Source organism: Pararge aegeria, chromosome 22, assembly GCF_905163445.1.
Source record: "Pararge aegeria chromosome 22, ilParAegt1.1, whole genome shotgun sequence".
NCBI lineage: Eukaryota > Metazoa > Arthropoda > Insecta > Lepidoptera > Nymphalidae > Pararge > Pararge aegeria.
In genome coordinates this window covers 6,272,403-6,289,797 of record NC_053201.1, presented here as the reverse complement: position 1 = coordinate 6,289,797, position 17,395 = coordinate 6,272,403, and the positions used below count along the sequence as shown (strand labels likewise).

General features: G+C 36.0%; 1 protein-coding gene and 1 non-coding gene across 2 annotated transcripts in view; both read right to left on the bottom strand.

Annotated features, from left to right (window-relative positions):
* Positions 1-17,395, bottom strand: part of LOC120633680 (tRNA (adenine(58)-N(1))-methyltransferase catalytic subunit TRMT61A) — a 107,541-nt gene that overhangs the window by 15,693 nt on the left and 74,453 nt on the right. The window lies entirely within an intron of this gene.
* On the bottom strand, positions 3,435-3,573 carry LOC120634021. The gene has a single exon (XR_005659227.1). It is a non-coding gene; the product is annotated as a U4 spliceosomal RNA (small nuclear RNA).

The window sequence follows — 17,395 nt, the reverse complement described above, 5'->3', positions numbered from 1 at the left end:
TAGATGGCGATGTGTGTATTGTGGTAGTATATTTATTTATTTTTTCACTACATATTTGTATTCGGCAAAATGATTCAGTTTGTTTCAAGCATCCCTGTTAAGTTAGTTAGTTAGTATACATATTTTAATAATGATAAGCACCTTTGTTTTTGTACTTGTAACGTAATAGTGCGAGGTTTGGAAACAAAGTGACAGCGCGGTGTGTGTGCGGGTAGCGGGTGGTGGAGGCTCGTTCGCCATGTAGCCAGCAGCGACACGTGACACGTCATGTTAGAAACTGTTTACGCAGCAAAACAATGTAATGGTAAACAGAATAATTCGGCCGAATATACGGTTCGGTAAAGGTAAAAAATAATATTCGGTATTTGGTGAAACCAACATTTGGCGCATCTCTAATTTTAACGTATATACAACTGGGCCCTGTGCTTGCTTCTATGAGTGCGCAAAGTTGGAAAGAAGTTCATATCCAACCCGCCCTTACGTTCCGAGGCTTCGATCAATAACCCAAACAGTAGCCTTTGTACAAATTTGCTCGAACGTCGCGTCGTTTTTGTGCATGGTAATACTTACGAGTATGTACACGCGTTAGAAGTTATACTTCTCTCTATCTTTCGCCTTATTCTAAGTTTTTGAAAAAAACGACACTAACAATAGAAAAAAGGGATATTACATTGAAAGTTTTATAATAATGCATTAACTAGTTAAATAAATTGTGTTTAAATATCATAAAAAAAATATATCTACATAATTAAAGAAATGGATATAATAATAAACATACTTAAATTGGGAATACTAATAGACTCATTATCGGTCACGCAAGTTTCACTCAATATTAAAATTTGAGATTTTTTTACAATTGAATCAATTAAATCACCGGAATGAGCCCGCAGACTTTGAAAATTGAAAGTGTACACAGCTGTCAAACTTTATACTACAGGGTGACTACAGGGCGCCGATTTTTTGAGACGATGTGCGCGCAAATCGTAAAAATTTACTCTCATAATTTTTCCATATCGCGCCAAAAGAAGTATAACTTCAAAAAAGACTGCACCATCACTAACCACGTAAGAAAGATTGCAGTCGAAGGTTATCCTGAAGTGGAAAATAAAAATAAATAAAACAACTACGGGAAATCTATCTCCATCTCCAAAGTCAAAGTCAAAAATATCTTTATTCAAGTAGGCCTATAGGTGGCACTTTTGATGCGTACATAAGAATTACACGGTAGTGAGATGATGGCGATAACCACATTCGTAAACTTAAAACTAAAGCTACGAGGGTTCCAAACGCGTCCTAGTCTAAGAAGAAGCCCACAACAAACTTAGCCGGGTGTTTTTTTTTGTTATCACCATCTCACAATGTCATTTACAATTATTAGAATAGCAACCTGGTTTGAGCAATAATTCACACCCAAGCTTTTTTTATCGATTACGTAATCCTACTATAATAGGATTTTTCTATAAGCTTACGTTTAATACAAAATTTGAAAATTTTAAGAGACATCTCCAAGATGTCAATGGGTAGTTTATTGTAGAATTGTATGCAATTTCCTTTAAACGAATTATGAATTTTATGTAACCTAGTATATTGCACTGTAAGTTTATTCTTACTTCTTAAATTATTATTTAATTAAATGTTTAAATTATTGCAGTCAAATTTTTTCTTAAATTTAGAAATGTTTTTATGAACGTACATTAAATTTTCAATTATGTACTGATTATACACTGTCATTATTTTCCGCTCCCTCAGTTGCACTCACATCGCAAGTCTATAGAGGCTGTCAAAATTATTGAGCCTAGATATACTTAACTATTCCGGGACCCCCCGCAAGGCGATAATACGATTATAGGCGATCAATCGACTCTACTCAATAAGCCGGCACTTTCACCCGCTGTTAAATGTCAGACCTGTGTGACATTATTACATCTGGATCGCACTAATCTCGGCTGTTCAGTTTTGTCACACAATCCTTTTTGTCACGGCCATTGGATTAGTCTCATGTTTATAGACTGTCTTAAATTATTATGTGCATGTACTTGTATAAAAGGCCTAGAGGTTAGGACTTCGACTTCACATTCGGGGGGCCGACTTCTAACACACACAGACACGCAGCGATAACTTTTGTAAGTTATATGCGTTTTATGTAAACTAAAATATCACTTGCTTTAACTGCTGCGTGCCGGAGAGATCTCCATAATGTTCTAAAAATGCATGCGGAGTCCGCAAATCCGCACTGGGCCAGCGAGGTGTGCTAAATCCTTCTCATTGGGCGAGAAGACCCGTGCGCTGTAGTGGGCCGGTAATGGTTTTATTTATTTATTTGCTAAAAGCACTAAAAACACGCATATTACACGTTTTTAGATATTATAGCACACACGAAAAAACATGGACTGATATGCACGTTAATTGACGGCCGATTGGCGCAGTTTGCAGCGACCCTGCTTTCTGAGTCCAAGGCCGTGGGTTCGATTCCCACAACTGGAAAATTATTGTGTGATGAGCATGAATGTTTTTCAGTGTCTGGGTGTTTATATGTATATTCTAAGTATTTATGTATATTATTCATAAAAATATTCATCAGTCATCTTAGTACCCATAACACAAGCTATGCTTACTTTGGGGCTAGGTGGCGATGTGTGTCGTAGTATATTTATTTAATTAAAGTGCACGTAGCATTGACAAGGCGCCCGTAAACTGAATGTGTTGATATAATTAGCGTATTCGTTAGCTCGCTACTACACATGCGTGTTTTACCAGAGACTTACTCTTTGATCGGGCACTCAGCTTAGATAATCCGCGTAGGGACTCTTATGGTAGTTGCGTCTTGTTTGCTCAAAGCTAAGAGGTAAAACTCCGTAACAGACAAGCATTAGATGAAATGATTCGATTAAGACGTAACACGCAGTAAGACTTGTTGACGTGACCAACGTGTGTTTGAAAAATAATTAAATTTTAATAAATTTTGATAAAGAATAGTGTAAAAAATTCTAACAAATATAAATGAATAATAGTGTTAATAAGAAAAAAATGTTTTATTTAAAAAAAAAAATTATGGGGTGCTTTTTAAGATAGTACCGAAATGAAAATCCTTCATCTCATATAAATTATTTAAAACTATTAGACACCATGCACCCTACGTTTTTTTTTAAATAAAACCAAACCCAATTAATTTTTTCCTTATTCATTTATATTTGTTAGACTATTCTTAATTCAAATTTATATTCTAAATATTTATGAAGCGGAAGGCGGAAGGTTTTCTTTATGAAGCGTGGTTTGTTTTTTTTTATGTTATTCTGCAATAAAGAATTAAAACATCGCACAGAACCACTGAGCCGATATCGAAAATAAGTTGTACGAGGTGCGAAGTAGTAGATATTTTCAAGCAAGCAATTCAATATGCCAACTTTAAGGGGCGCGCGTCAATAGTTTATTAGGCCATAACAGCCGTACAAAAATTGCCATAGCGGTCGATATTTCACGACCACCCGGCGGGGTATTGGTAAAGTTTTCAACTAGCAATAATCGCACCTCGGATTAACCTCATTGGTTACGATATTGCCTCTGCGCAAAGTTAACTCTGTTCAATGTTCCCCAGCTACTTATACTTTTACGAGCGACAAACGATAGCGCGATACAACTGTACTGTGGTGCCATCCGTTGTCAGACGTGAGAACTAAAAACACATTGCGCGGCTGTAGCGGTTTTTTTTTTTGAACTATTCATTTCAGAACTGTCGTTATTGATGTTTTTTTTTGACTTCTTTTAGTTAACTTTCATTGTTTTATGAATATGTTGCCTTCCTTCCAGTTTTAAATGTATACTACTCTTTCAGGCACTGCTAAGTTACATAAACAAAAAGTTATTTTATGGACTGTTGAGCTGATCTGATGAGTAGGTACTGGAACTTTTTTTATTTAAATTAAATGTGGGGAAACTTACTATTTAAATTAAATAGTAAGACAGTAGATATTAGATTTTTTTGTATTGTTCTCATGCACATATTTTAATAAAGGTGACGGCAGGCTAATAGTTAATAATAGCTATTTTTACGCAACTCAGATGGGGAAACCTACCTTATTTCTTTTACAGAGCACGTACTGTGTAGATATATTTGATCTACATCTTATTGCTGCTATCGGGTAGTTTTCAGTATATAGTAATGACAAAATACTAGTTTAGGCTTAAAAAAATCGCAGTAAATCGTTTTTTTTTGTTTTAAATATTTAAGTCATTAATTGAACAGTCTTTTAATCTTTACTGCATTAAGTAAGTATTATAAGACTGACGATCGATCGTTTTTGTATGTGTGTTAATACATAAGTGATACCTTAGATTATAAATTGATAAAATATTTCAGTAGTCGTTATACCTATTAATATTTTTCAAACATCCTATTATTTTGCCTCAGGCGAATTGTTTTCGAATTCTTATTAGCTTAGTGGTTAGAACTTCGGCTTCACTTTCGAGAGGCTGAGTTCGAATCCCTATGCAACTCTTTTATGTGTTTAAAGCAATTAAAATATCATTTGCTTCAACTGTAAAGGAAAACATCGTGGGGAAACTTACAAGCGGGAGAGTTCTCCATGTTTTTAAATGCGTGTGGAGTCCACCGATCCGCACTGAGCCAGCGAGGTGAACTTTAGTTTTTTTTTTGCTAAGCTTTATTGCTATCTCCGACCCTTGGGCAGGACGGAGGTAATGAAAACCTTTTCATTGTGGGAGAGACCCGTGCTCTTTATTCGGTCGGTCCATTGGCTTTCCGAATACAAGTGGGGACGATTCGCACAACTTGAAAATGTTTGTGTGATGAACATGAATGTTTTTAGTGTCTGGGTGTGTATATTATAAGTATTTATGTAAGCACAAACCAACATAACATATAAGTTATGTTGGTTTGTGCTTCAAAAACTCAAAAAGTTCTGCACCGATTGAGCTGAAATTTATCCACAAATATTGCAAAATTTAACTTATATGTATTCTTTGTTTTGTTTCTCATTTCTCAACCATTCCATAAAAATGTGCCACAGCGAAGCGTGGCAGGGTACAACTAGTTATTCATAAAAATATTCATCAGCCATCTAAGAACCCATAACACAAGCAACGCTTACTTTTGGGCTAGATGGCGATGTGCGAATTGTTGTAGGAAATTTATTTATTATTGCTATTTTAACAGGGTGAGAAAAAAAACATGTTAATTTTGAACGAACTGTTGTTTAGGACTAATGGATTACGAAATTTTTAAAGCAATTTTTTTTACCCGCGTTCTTCGTCCACGTTTATCACAGGGATAAACAATTGATGTTACTTCTCCGTCCTTTTAACTTATTGTAAGCCAAAAGTGAAGCCAATTGGTAACTTAGTTAGGGCGTAAAGTTACGACTACAATTTACCTACTTACTGGCGAAGAAGGCAAGAAGAAAATAATGCTTTAACCGATAGCAGAGCCCCCCTGGTCTGGAAATCGTTTAAAAATAGTAAGCCAATTAGATATGCAGAACGGTTTCATTTGCTAAGCGCATCGAATGCTATACTAACTGCCTCACATACCGCAAAAATAGTTGCACGTAGTGTTTTCTCAGAGCGTCTGCTATGAATGAATCGCTTCGGAGTCACGATTGTATTGTGACTATTTTTTATCTGTCCGTGACACTTCGCCTTCCGTGTCGGAGGTCGGGGCACCGGGTGTGTGTCCGTTGTTCATCTTAATACGGGGGGTATAGAAAACTTGTTTTATATCGCAACCAGTTTTCCAGTCAAAATCGATATAAAACCAGTTTTCTCCAAAGATTTTATTTAACTCGTTTGTTCTGTTTGACTGGCGCTGTGGGCAGCGAACCTGCTTTCTGAGTCCAAGGCCGTGGGTTCGATTCCCACTACTGGTAAATGTTTGTGTGATGAGCATGAATGTTTTTCAGTGTCTGGGTATATTTTAAGTATTTATGTATATTATTCATAAAAATATTCATCAGTCATCTTAGTACCCATAACACAAGCTACGCTTACTTTGGGGCTAGATGGCGATGTGTATTGTCGTAGTATATTTATTTATTTATTATTTATTCATTGTTTGTATAGTTCAAATCATGCAGCTGAATTCTGAAACAGGAAAACGTGAATATGCTAAAACCACAGAATTAAGAACATTCAGAAACCGTGTACACGACTAACATTGAAGCATCTAAAAGCACTCCACTTTAGTAGTGTTTCTCGAATGGACGGCTTTATACCATTTAGCAGTTGACAGTAATTATTTTACTACTAATGCTCTAAACGGCGAGATAAGACGGGTACTACAACAAACGTCATTTTTCAAAATTCACAAAACAATGGAAACCGCCTAGTTGCCTACCGAAATATATCGTGACCCTCTCACGTCTTCCGTCACGACATCGGTCTCCCCTCATCAATTGAATGACAGCTATTTCTAAAATCCACAAAAACATTATTTTCCGTCAGATTTACAGAAGCCATGGTGGCTAAACGCGCTTTTTGTTTCTTAGAGCGACCAGTCACGATATGAATGGCTGCAGAGGGTGGAGGAATTGCTTGTTTTAAGGGAACCCCAATTTCTTACGTCTACAGTAACGCTAAAATGCGTGAGAAATTTGTCTACTATTTTCTCGTCCTTTTTTGATGAGATATCATCTGGTGGCTGCAGGGCGCCATTTTTTTTAATATAAACGTTGCACAGTTATTTCGCCTTTTTTTTGTAATGTAATTAATCTCCAAGAGTATAAAAAAAGTATATCCCAGAAAAATTGTGGTACAAATAAAATATACATTATTCTGAATAACCCATAAGGCATAGTACCGCCTAGGCTGCTAGCTGCTAGCTAGGTGGAAAGCCACTTAGCCAGCCTAGAGAGAAAATCCGAATACTGACCCACCTCACCTGGCGGGTTTGGCGGGTTGTAAAAAGTAACTGCGGCCGACGATTTAACATGTTCTCCGAGGCACGCGAGCTTTGTCTGGTAGGATACTCAACATGTCTTGACAGACAAAACTCAATACCATTTATTGCCCAGATCCGGGATCAAATTATAAAAATCTAAATCTAAATTTTTATATTTTGTATTGTATTAGTATTTTTGAAAACGTCAAGCCTGTCTGTTTGTAGTTACTCTACTAAAAAAACTCAGCAGCTTCTGTCTTGCGAGAGATCAATCGAGCCTAGAATCTTCTAGGCTCCTAGAAGATTCTAGACTCTATGGATCTCTCGCCGACCACGCTTACCACTAGACCAATAAGGTGTAACCATCGTCGACCCATTACCGGCCGACCACAGGGCACCGGTCTCCTCCAGCAATGGGAGGGGTTTAGGCCGTAGTCCACCATGCTGGCTCAGTGCGGATTAGTGGACTCCACAAGCTTTTGAGAACATAATGGAGAACTCTCAGGCATGCAGGTTTCCTCATGTCAATTTTCTGCACCGTTGAAGCAAGTGATAGTTAAATGGCTTAAAGCGCACATAACTTAGAAAAGTTGGAGGTGTGTGCTGGGATTGGAACTCGGCCCCTCGAAAGTGAAGTCGAGCTCCTATCCTCTACGCAGTGGCGTGCATAGAGGGTATGCAAAGGGTATGTAGATGATATAAAATGGAATAAAATCTCCAGTATGAGTTATAAACACTTGAGGGTAGGATTTTTTAAACTCTTACAATGCCTATCCTTAAGTTTTTTATAGCTTGTACAGGAGATTTTTTTCATTTTATATCATCTGCATACCCCGTGCATACCCTCTATACACGCCACTGTCACAAGGCTATCACCGCGGTATATACCTACTGTACGATGTTCTAATTATATAAGTCGTCTGTTTTCATCTTGCAATCAATGTAGTGATTATAAACTATGACTAACTACTGACCCACATAATCCACCATTAAGTTTCGATAGCGATCTTCATCAGGGGTCGAGAGGCCACTGCTCCAGCACTAATATCATTAATCCGTTTTGCCAGAGACAATGGCACCCGAATGTACTCATTAATGCTTGAGCAAAGCTTTAGTAGGATCACCATGTTGGCTGGCTATGTTATACATATTCTAGTTCAAATCCAGTATCATCATAATTAACCACCTATCTTTTGCCCGCGTTTTTCGATCGCTTTTATTACAGTGAAAATTCCGTGGTAATTATTTGTTTTTCTGGTATAAAATCGTTAAAATAAAGAAAGCCTACAACTGTGTTAAAGAGTATTTAACATAGGTTATTGATGGTGGAGTAAATGCATAATATTAATAAATTCACCCAAACATTAATTAATTAATGAATCCAATAGTTGTGATATAACAATAATAATATAAGCGCTTATAATAATAATATAACAATTAATTAATTAATATTTTAGCACATGAACTTTACTTTATTTTAATTATTAATTATTGACCACTATTTTTTTTAACATTAATATAAGTTTTATTATTATATTTATAAAACATACAATGTATGACATTCATAAGTGTTGTAATTATAGCCTTAACTGAATAAAGATTTGATTGATTGATTGAAAAAAAGAAGCATATGTTACTCTCTGTCCTTTTAACTTAAATTTACTATATATATATATATATATATGTCAAAAATCAATTTGATTGGGCGCTTAGTAAGGGCGTGAAGGAAGGACAAACGAACACACACACTTTCGCATTGATAATACTAAAGGTTTTCCGGCCCAATTCTGTGCAGGTCTCCTCTCAGACTGAGAAGGGTTTAGGTCGTAGGCAAACGCGCTGGTAATGTGCGGATTGGTAGATTTTATATAAACAATAGAATATACCAAATCGGATTAGTAGATTCTTCAAGTCCCTTTGAGAAGATTATGGAGAACTTTCAGGTATGCAGATTTCCTCACGATGTTTTCCTTCACCGTTATAGCAAGTGCGATTCAATTGCTGAAAACGCACATAACTTCGAAAAGTTACAGATGTTTTAGTTTAGTTGTTTTATAGGCCGTTATTTTCGGTAATTTGTGTATAGTTACAGCTTTTGCTGCTTTGCTTTCTCATGTTCATGTTAGCCGCATTTCATCAACCTAATTCTACATACAGACATTATCTGTCAGAAAACGTTTAAATCATTTAAAAATGGGATAAAAAAGCATTGTTAAAATTTCTTATAAACTACCTTTATTAATTACGTACTAAAGTCTGTTGTTAGATTTAGCTGCTAGTTTTGTACACGCAGAAGATAATATATTACCACTTATTTATGTTAATTTAATTTCTCATTAAGTGAAACATTATTTGAGAATAAATTTATTATGGCAATCTTTTTTTTTATAAGCTTTTCTTTTTTGTTTTAATTGAAATTTTTTGTTTATTTTTCGCTTGGTGGGTACCTACTTATTCCTAAGCAATTGTGGTTTATATTATCGTTTATGTATAACTAAGTTGTGGAAACTTCATTGGTTTATGTGATATAAAAATACGGCGTTACTTTTATGTGTAATAATACTGTTTGTTTCCCTTGAAAAGCTAATAAATAAATAAATGTCTTTATACCTAAACCAAAATCCGATACAAGAATACTGTATGGTAGCACTACTTTTCGCCTATCGCTTTATTTCAGATGTCGATCGGCATATTAGGAAATATTCAAAACAAAGATCAATTTGCTATATTCATACGGTGTTTTAGACGTCAATATTGCAAATATGCCAGCGTTTCCTACTGCCTGCATAGGAACGTAATTGCGGATTGTAATTATTATTATGTTGTCAGATTGTTTTATCAGCTTGGGTGGTGGTTTAAGTAACAAGAGTTATTGGGTAAAAGGAAACACATTTCAAACTTAAAATTTAACAAATTTGCAATAATCCAAGATACACTTTTTACTACAAGTACGCACTTTTTACTCCGATACTGGAGTATTCTTATGTTGAATTTACAACGAAAAATTGCAAATTGTAGTAGAATGGGCTAGTGCAAAAAGTTCAAGTTCTATTGACATCGCTCATGCTTACAACAAAAAAGTATGCAATGTATTGCATACTATTTAGCGATAGCGATTCATTACATTAGCTATTTGCAATATTCCTAATGAGTTAATTGAATAGCAATTGTTTCCACAGCGAGTTATCACTCAGGAAATATGAAAACAATTATTAACTCTAATGTCGGATATGATATTTCACTTGTGTAGTAAGAAACACATTGAATGGTAACGTACAAAATATATCTACATTAAATTACAGTTTTAAAATACTTAATATCATTAAAAAGCCGTTATTTTCCGTTCTGTATTTTTCATTTAATTAATCCTTATTTAAAGTTGGCTTAAATGTAACGTTATGTGACGTAACAGTCAACTTATAAGTTTCTACTTATAAGTTACGTTATTAAATTTATTAAAATATGTGTCATAAAGTTTTATTCAGAAGTAGATATATATTTTTTTATTATAAACTTTTGGAAATCGTGTTTTAGAAACAATTGAAAACTCGAGGTATTTTTTTTTCATTAATAGATATTATTATAAGAAAGTTTTAGAAAAACCAAATAATATTATATATCTAGTGTGTTTTTAGGTATTTTTGGTAATCTTATACTACTATTATAAATGTGACAGTATGTTTTGTTTGTTTCCCCTTCTTTTGGGCCCAAACTGTCACCAATCATCTTGATTTTTAGCATAAGGTTAGTTGAAAGGACGGAGAGTAACATAGGCTAGTTTTTGTCCACAGGAAAACAAAAGGTTCCCACAGGACATGTGAAAAACCTTAAAAAACGCAAACGAAGGACGTGGGCAACAGCTTGTAACCTTATAATAACAAATTATAAAAGGGTTGCTTCAGTTACATCCCTTTTTTAAGCGTGTTTTGGAGAGAGTGGGTGTAATAGCGTCGCTAAAGTATTTGTAGATAAGAGTTTATGCCTTGCACCATAGGTCGAGCTAAGAGACAATACGGTTGGTTAGTAGATCGGGGTCAGGGCGGGTCACGAACCGACGCAAGCTCCAGGCACAAGTTTTGGGTCAAACTCTAGAGCGGCACATACTTCCTAAACTTAATAAATATTCTAACGTATTGAATTATAGTGTTGTAACTATAACCAATAAATTGTACTGATTTGTCAATTAAATTCAAGTAGCTGATATTATTAATAAGTCTATATATCGGTTTGCAGTTCTTAATTGATGGAATGTTGTAATTGCAATGGATACAAATTACCAGTTACTTGACTAGACTAAAGCTGTAAGTTTTTGTTTAGTAAAATAGGTCATTGTTACATATTAAATCAATGGTGGTCACTGACTACGCTAATTTGTAAATAAGTGTTTTAGGGTCTTAAAGTTTTGTAAATACCGTTCACATATAAATCTAAAACCGGATTACATTTTTAGTTTTCTAAAAGAATATATTATTAATTATTATTTATTATTTAACTCTTTATTTGTACACCACAATGAAGTTAGGAAAAAAAAACAATATAGGATATATTGTCTTTTTTTCCAAAAGGTCTTGTGTATAAACACAAGACCTGTTTTAACCATCATGAGGAATTGGACCATATAATATTCTGGGTGTCGAGTTTTCGGGTTAATGTTATGACGGTCACTTTTTGAAAACTGTAATTTTATTGATGAGTGGTTCTTCACGACGTATTTCGGCAAACAATTACTGAAAAATACTTTTTTCATCCTTTCCAACAGGTCTTGTGTAGAAACACAAGACCCGTTTTAACCATCATGAGGAATTGGATCATCGAATACGAAAACTCACTCTTTAGTTTGTTAGAATTTTTTATTACTTACATATTTATATTTAATGATACTTTTAAATGAAAATAAAATAATAAGTTATAATTCACGCTTTTTTAATGATTTAAGAAATTAAATTTTTAAATACATATATGCATCATAAAAAAAAAGATTACTTATGGCACAACATCATGATCATATCTTTGACCATGACATGTAATACTATAATCCAATTTTAAAAGTATCACCCGCCAGCCCGCCGCCCCAGAACAATACCGATCAGCACGGCGATCACCTTGGTCGTATTATTAATTAATATAATACAAATAAACATGATAAAGGACTCACATCCGTAATAGTGATTGATCGGGCAACGGGCCCACAGTGGAATTCGACGTGGGCCAACTGGCACGCGGACATCCTGGCCGATCTTGACGTGATCATGATCACGGAATTGTTGACGAGCCTCTAACAGCTGTACATTCACGTGCCAATGTCTGTAGGCTTACTGCCATCGCTTCGAGCAGTATTCTTTTGAAACAGTTCTATTTTACATCTCCTTAGTTGCTTCAGTCCTGATCGACTGGTGGTTTATACTAATATAATAAAGAATAAAGATTTTTTGATTGTTTGTACCCAATAGCTTTCTAGCTTTAGGTTTCAATAATTTCTCCGGGTATAGGAAGCTAAGCTATCACGAAGTACCATATGCTATGATTTATTTAAAAAAAAATTGGAGAACTTTAAGAAAATTGCAGTAATGTAACCGAAAGAAGAAAAAATTTCCTTTTACATTCATTACTTGGCGTGCGCTGAGAAAACTATTGATGATACATAAAAATATTACCTACAAAAAATTCCGCGAGTGTACATATATATCTAGCTATCTTATTTAAGTTGCAATAGTAGCTTTTATTCAAATAAATAGTTATTAATATATTCCAATCGGATATCGCGAGTTTAATAAAATTAAGGACTATACGTAAACAAAACTTAGTTGAAATAGTTCTTTTTAAAAACTACACCCGACTTTTTTCACAAGAATACACAACTAAAGAATATGTATTAAAAACGAAAAAACAGACGCGGACGATGTCGCGGGGATCAGCTAGACATTTATATAGGTATTGTGGCTCGCTTGGTATTCTGTTTCCACTGTTAACGGATGCCTTCCTTGCACATTGGTTCCACTACACCGGTGCTTCGATTAAAGCCTTAATTTGGTCCGTCCATCGCATCGGTGATCATCTGCTTGCTCTGGTCTCCTCGACTTTCCCTCGTCACGCCTCCCTTAGCCTTTATGCGTCGTACGTAAATATTTCTGTATGGTGCTTAGGCGATGGCTAACTTCCATCCTACCGACAAAGACGTGCCGCCAAGGACTTAGCGTTTGGCGGTTCCGGTACGATCTTGCGTAGAAATCGATGAGGGGGTATCAGTTTTTTATACAGGGTAAAGGTAACTTCTTTACCCCTAACAAGTTAGCTCGTTACCATTTTACACAGCATCATGAAATACAAGTAGGCTAGATTCTAGTCAAGAGCTGGCAAGGATTATTAAAAAAAAAAAAAAATAACTCTGCATCAAGCAGTCATCATCAACATATCAACTCATTACCGGCCACCTACAGGGCACGGGTCTCCTACCATAATGAGAAGGGTTTATGCCATAGTCCACCACGCTGGCCTAGTGCGGATTGGTGGAATTCACACGCCTTTGAGAACATTATAGAGAACTCTAAGGTTTCCGTCATCGTTGAAGCAATTGATATTTTAATTACTTAAAACGTACATAACCCGAAAGTTCGAGGTGCCTGCCAAGGAAAAAACTCGGTCCTCTGAGGATGCCGAAGAGTAGCCAAGCAGGAGCAAAATATATTAGTCGAATTAAAACAATATTTACAAAAATAGAGAGAAACCGCTTAAAGCTACAGCACATTACAAAGAAGCTTTAAAATTAAAAGGACATTATTTAAAGACACAAAGGCGTTTTAACCTTAGGAACGGTGCTCGAAATAATACAATTCAAATTTAATTGGATTTCGAGTATTGAAACTAATGTGGCCCTCGGCAAAATTTCGTGTAGAAACCTGGCTGTTAAGATCTAATACACGGCCTGTGCAATAAATCAAAGGGTTTTGGAAAGGCAAGTGAAACATTAGTTAACTCTGTCCTCAAAACCTGACAGCGAGCTCGTCCAGATCACCTGGCCTCGCGGATATACGTACTATGAGAATAATTTATTGGGGTTATAGGATAGGATATTCAATATGTTAGATGGATATTGGGTTTCAATTTATGTTGAGTAATGCACGCGACGTTAGCTTGCCTATTTGTTTATTTAGAATAACTTTACGTTATAGCACCATACATAGGTGACAGCAGATAAGAGGACAATTTTCACCATCACTCCTCTTCCCGAGGACGTACGAGGCGATTTAGGGAATATAACAAATAGAAAACCCTCCCGTTGGGAGAGACCTTTAGTCCAGCAGTGACTGTGATAGGCTATTGCCTTCCTCCATCTGGGCACATACCTCCTTTCTAATTGGGAAGAGGTTTTTAGAGCATGGACCCGCTGCCCCAAAGAGGTATGGCGAGTTTTAACGATCCATACCATGTGATAAAAGCACATCAACTCGCATTGTAGCAGCGTGATGGGTCAATGCTCTCAAAATGGGCTGATGAGGCTAAAATTAAGCTAATAATTATTTTTAGGATTGACTAATTATTTTAGTTGTTCTGTGTCAATTCGTATAAGCATCCTATATCGAATGTCAGCGACGTGCAGCGGCTATGTCAGTTCCGTCACATGCAGTTGTCTCAAGCAGAAAAAAAAATTCAAATAGTAACTTAATTTCATCAGCAGCTTCTTTATACATTTCCAAATGCAGAAATAAATATTTTATTTTTTTTATTTCCAGTGCAGTAAACTGCAATTGTCCGTACTGGGCCAGCGTGGTCGACTACGTCCGAACCCCTCCTAAAAATTGGAAGGCCTCTAGTGAGCCGGTAAAACTGCAATTATTTTGAATATTGCTTAGAGCTACTGGAAATCGTATGGATTAAAGGGTTTGTTCGAAATCGAACTGTATTTTTTTACAGCATGATTTTTTTGTTGTTGCGTTGCATGGTTACGCAATGTTTTGTCTTCTTCTTACGAATGGCAAATTACTGATGACAGATATAGAGAGAACATTGTACCTATATAACTAATCACCGGACAAACAACGCTTATTAGTAAGACTGCTTAATGTATTAGTTATAGTGGCTTAAGTTACATTCGAATAACTAGAACGTTGCCATTTCTAATGTATGTTCGCATTCGGCCGTAGACGCGAGTTCATTCCCGAGATTTACGACAGCGCCGAATAGAGTCGTCACTAGCATGTACCTCGTCGCCGGGCAATAAATTAGCGGGCGAGTGTTCAGCATTCCCACGAACAAAACCGTATCAAGATGAGCTGAACAACACCCGAGTACGGGGACGAAATGCTTTATTTTCTCATTCGATTTATACCGAGTGACACCCTTGCGTTTTGTAACCTGTCACTCGTACTGGTAACGAAGTGCGATAGCTCAGGAAATATTGTACGGTCTAGTGACCTTGTGGTTAAACACGTTCATTTTTACCGAAAAAAAATGTACTTGTTACATCAAAACTATAGCCACTTCCTTCAGAAGAAAACTTATTAAAATGAACATTCGAGTACGGGGATGAAATGCTTTATTTTCTTATTCGATTTATACCGAGTGACACCCTTGCGTTTTGTAACCTGTCACTCGTACTGGTAACAAAGTGCGATAACTCATAAAAAATGTTGCGGTCTAGCATTAGTTAACCTTGAGGTTGAAACGTGCATCTTGAGAGGAAGATTGGTGTCTGATGCATCAGAACTATTGCTAACCACCCACAAACAGAAATCGCATCAAGATAAGCCTAACATCCGCGTGCGGGGATGAAATACTTTATTTTATCCCCGGATAAGTAGCTAGTGGCGCAGTTGCGTTTTGTAACTTTTCACTTGCTAACTAGTAACAAACTGCTATAGCTCGGGAATTATGGAATAGAAACCGTCAAAATCATGTGCATCTTTCAAACACTACAAATGTTTGAAAGATCACTGCTTGCTTGCGAAAGCCTCAAAGCCTCATGTTTCCAAATATGTTATTTATCAACAATATAAAAACTACCATAGCAATATAAATAGATAATTTAAGAAACATAGACACTAATAAAATAATAATTAAACTTTATCGAACGTTCACCGATATGTTTAAAAGATAAGTGATTTGATATGATATGTTAGGCGTTGAATATTTGTGTCGTAAAACGCATACTGAAATGTCTTAATCAATTTCATAATCAGTTTTACAAAATGATCAATCACAGCCCTTGTCAGCAGTTTCAGTTCCGCCACATACTGAGCTATTTCAAAGCGAAGTATTTACTCGACTATGTAGGGTCTGTTTTTATCAGTCTATGTTTGTTTCTATGTTGGTTTATATACAAGTCGAAAGATTATCATACAATGTAATCAGTAATTTTTGACGCAACCTAAACACTAAAACATTAATTAGTGTTATTAAAAAAAGTATCAGAAATATTTACCAATGGGTATTTAGGTACATAATGGCTAAAAATAGCAATAGTTTGACCGCACATATATTTTGCAGTAGGCCAAACTACTGTTTCTCTGTTTTGAGAACTACATGAAAATAAATAAGTACATAATTTAATTGTTTAGTAGCTAACTTTTTAAAATTACTAACAAAAATCAACAAATGTGATTTGTCATGTTGTGAGGCGGAATTTGGTTATACATAACTATAAACAAGAACAACAAGACTGCGGGTAAGTACGTGCCGAGTCTTTGAAGTAGCCGACGCCAGCCTTTCCGCAACCGGCAGCTGTTTCCAAATAGAACTATTTGATAGAACGGACTATACATCGTAAACATAGATGTGCAAGAGAAGAAGCACGAACTAACTGTATATGGTTATTATATCGATTGTGCAACGAGGCCCAGCGTGGTATTGTGTAATGCTTGCTCTTGATGAAGAGCTGCATTTCGGTTCGCACAGTAAATCTGATTACTGAATTACAGCCGGCAATACGAGGCGTAAATAAATGTAACTGAGAATGATGCACGATTATTTGTTGTCTTTAAATGCACGCCAATGCTTTAGATGTTAATGGTAGAATCTTGTCCCCTTCCCCCTATTTAGCTCAAATCACGGCTAGCATACGCACAGATAATATATTGTCCACCTGCCAACGCATGTCAACAGGGAGGAGAAGTTTATTACCCGTATTAACATCATGACATCGTGATGCCTGAGTTTGCCATAACGCCCTGAAAGGTTTGTGTAGTCTACCAATTCGCACTTAGCCACAGGGGTGAACTACCGACCGTGCCCTCTAGTGGGCCGGCAATGGATCGATAATGCATATTACCCGTGCGCCCATGATCGGAAGGTGGATAATAGGGAGAAACAAAAGGACGACAAATAGCAGTCAAACAAATAATCGTTAATGTGGAAGCTATGTGCTTTAAAAGTAACTATATAATAATAATCATTTTGGTTCCTCACTCTGGAGCCCTGACCGCCGGTTGCTTGGGCATTCAAAAGCCCCGCAATCGGAGGGTGTTTTTTTTTTTTTTTTTTCTTAAAAAAATTAATAGTTTTTTTAAT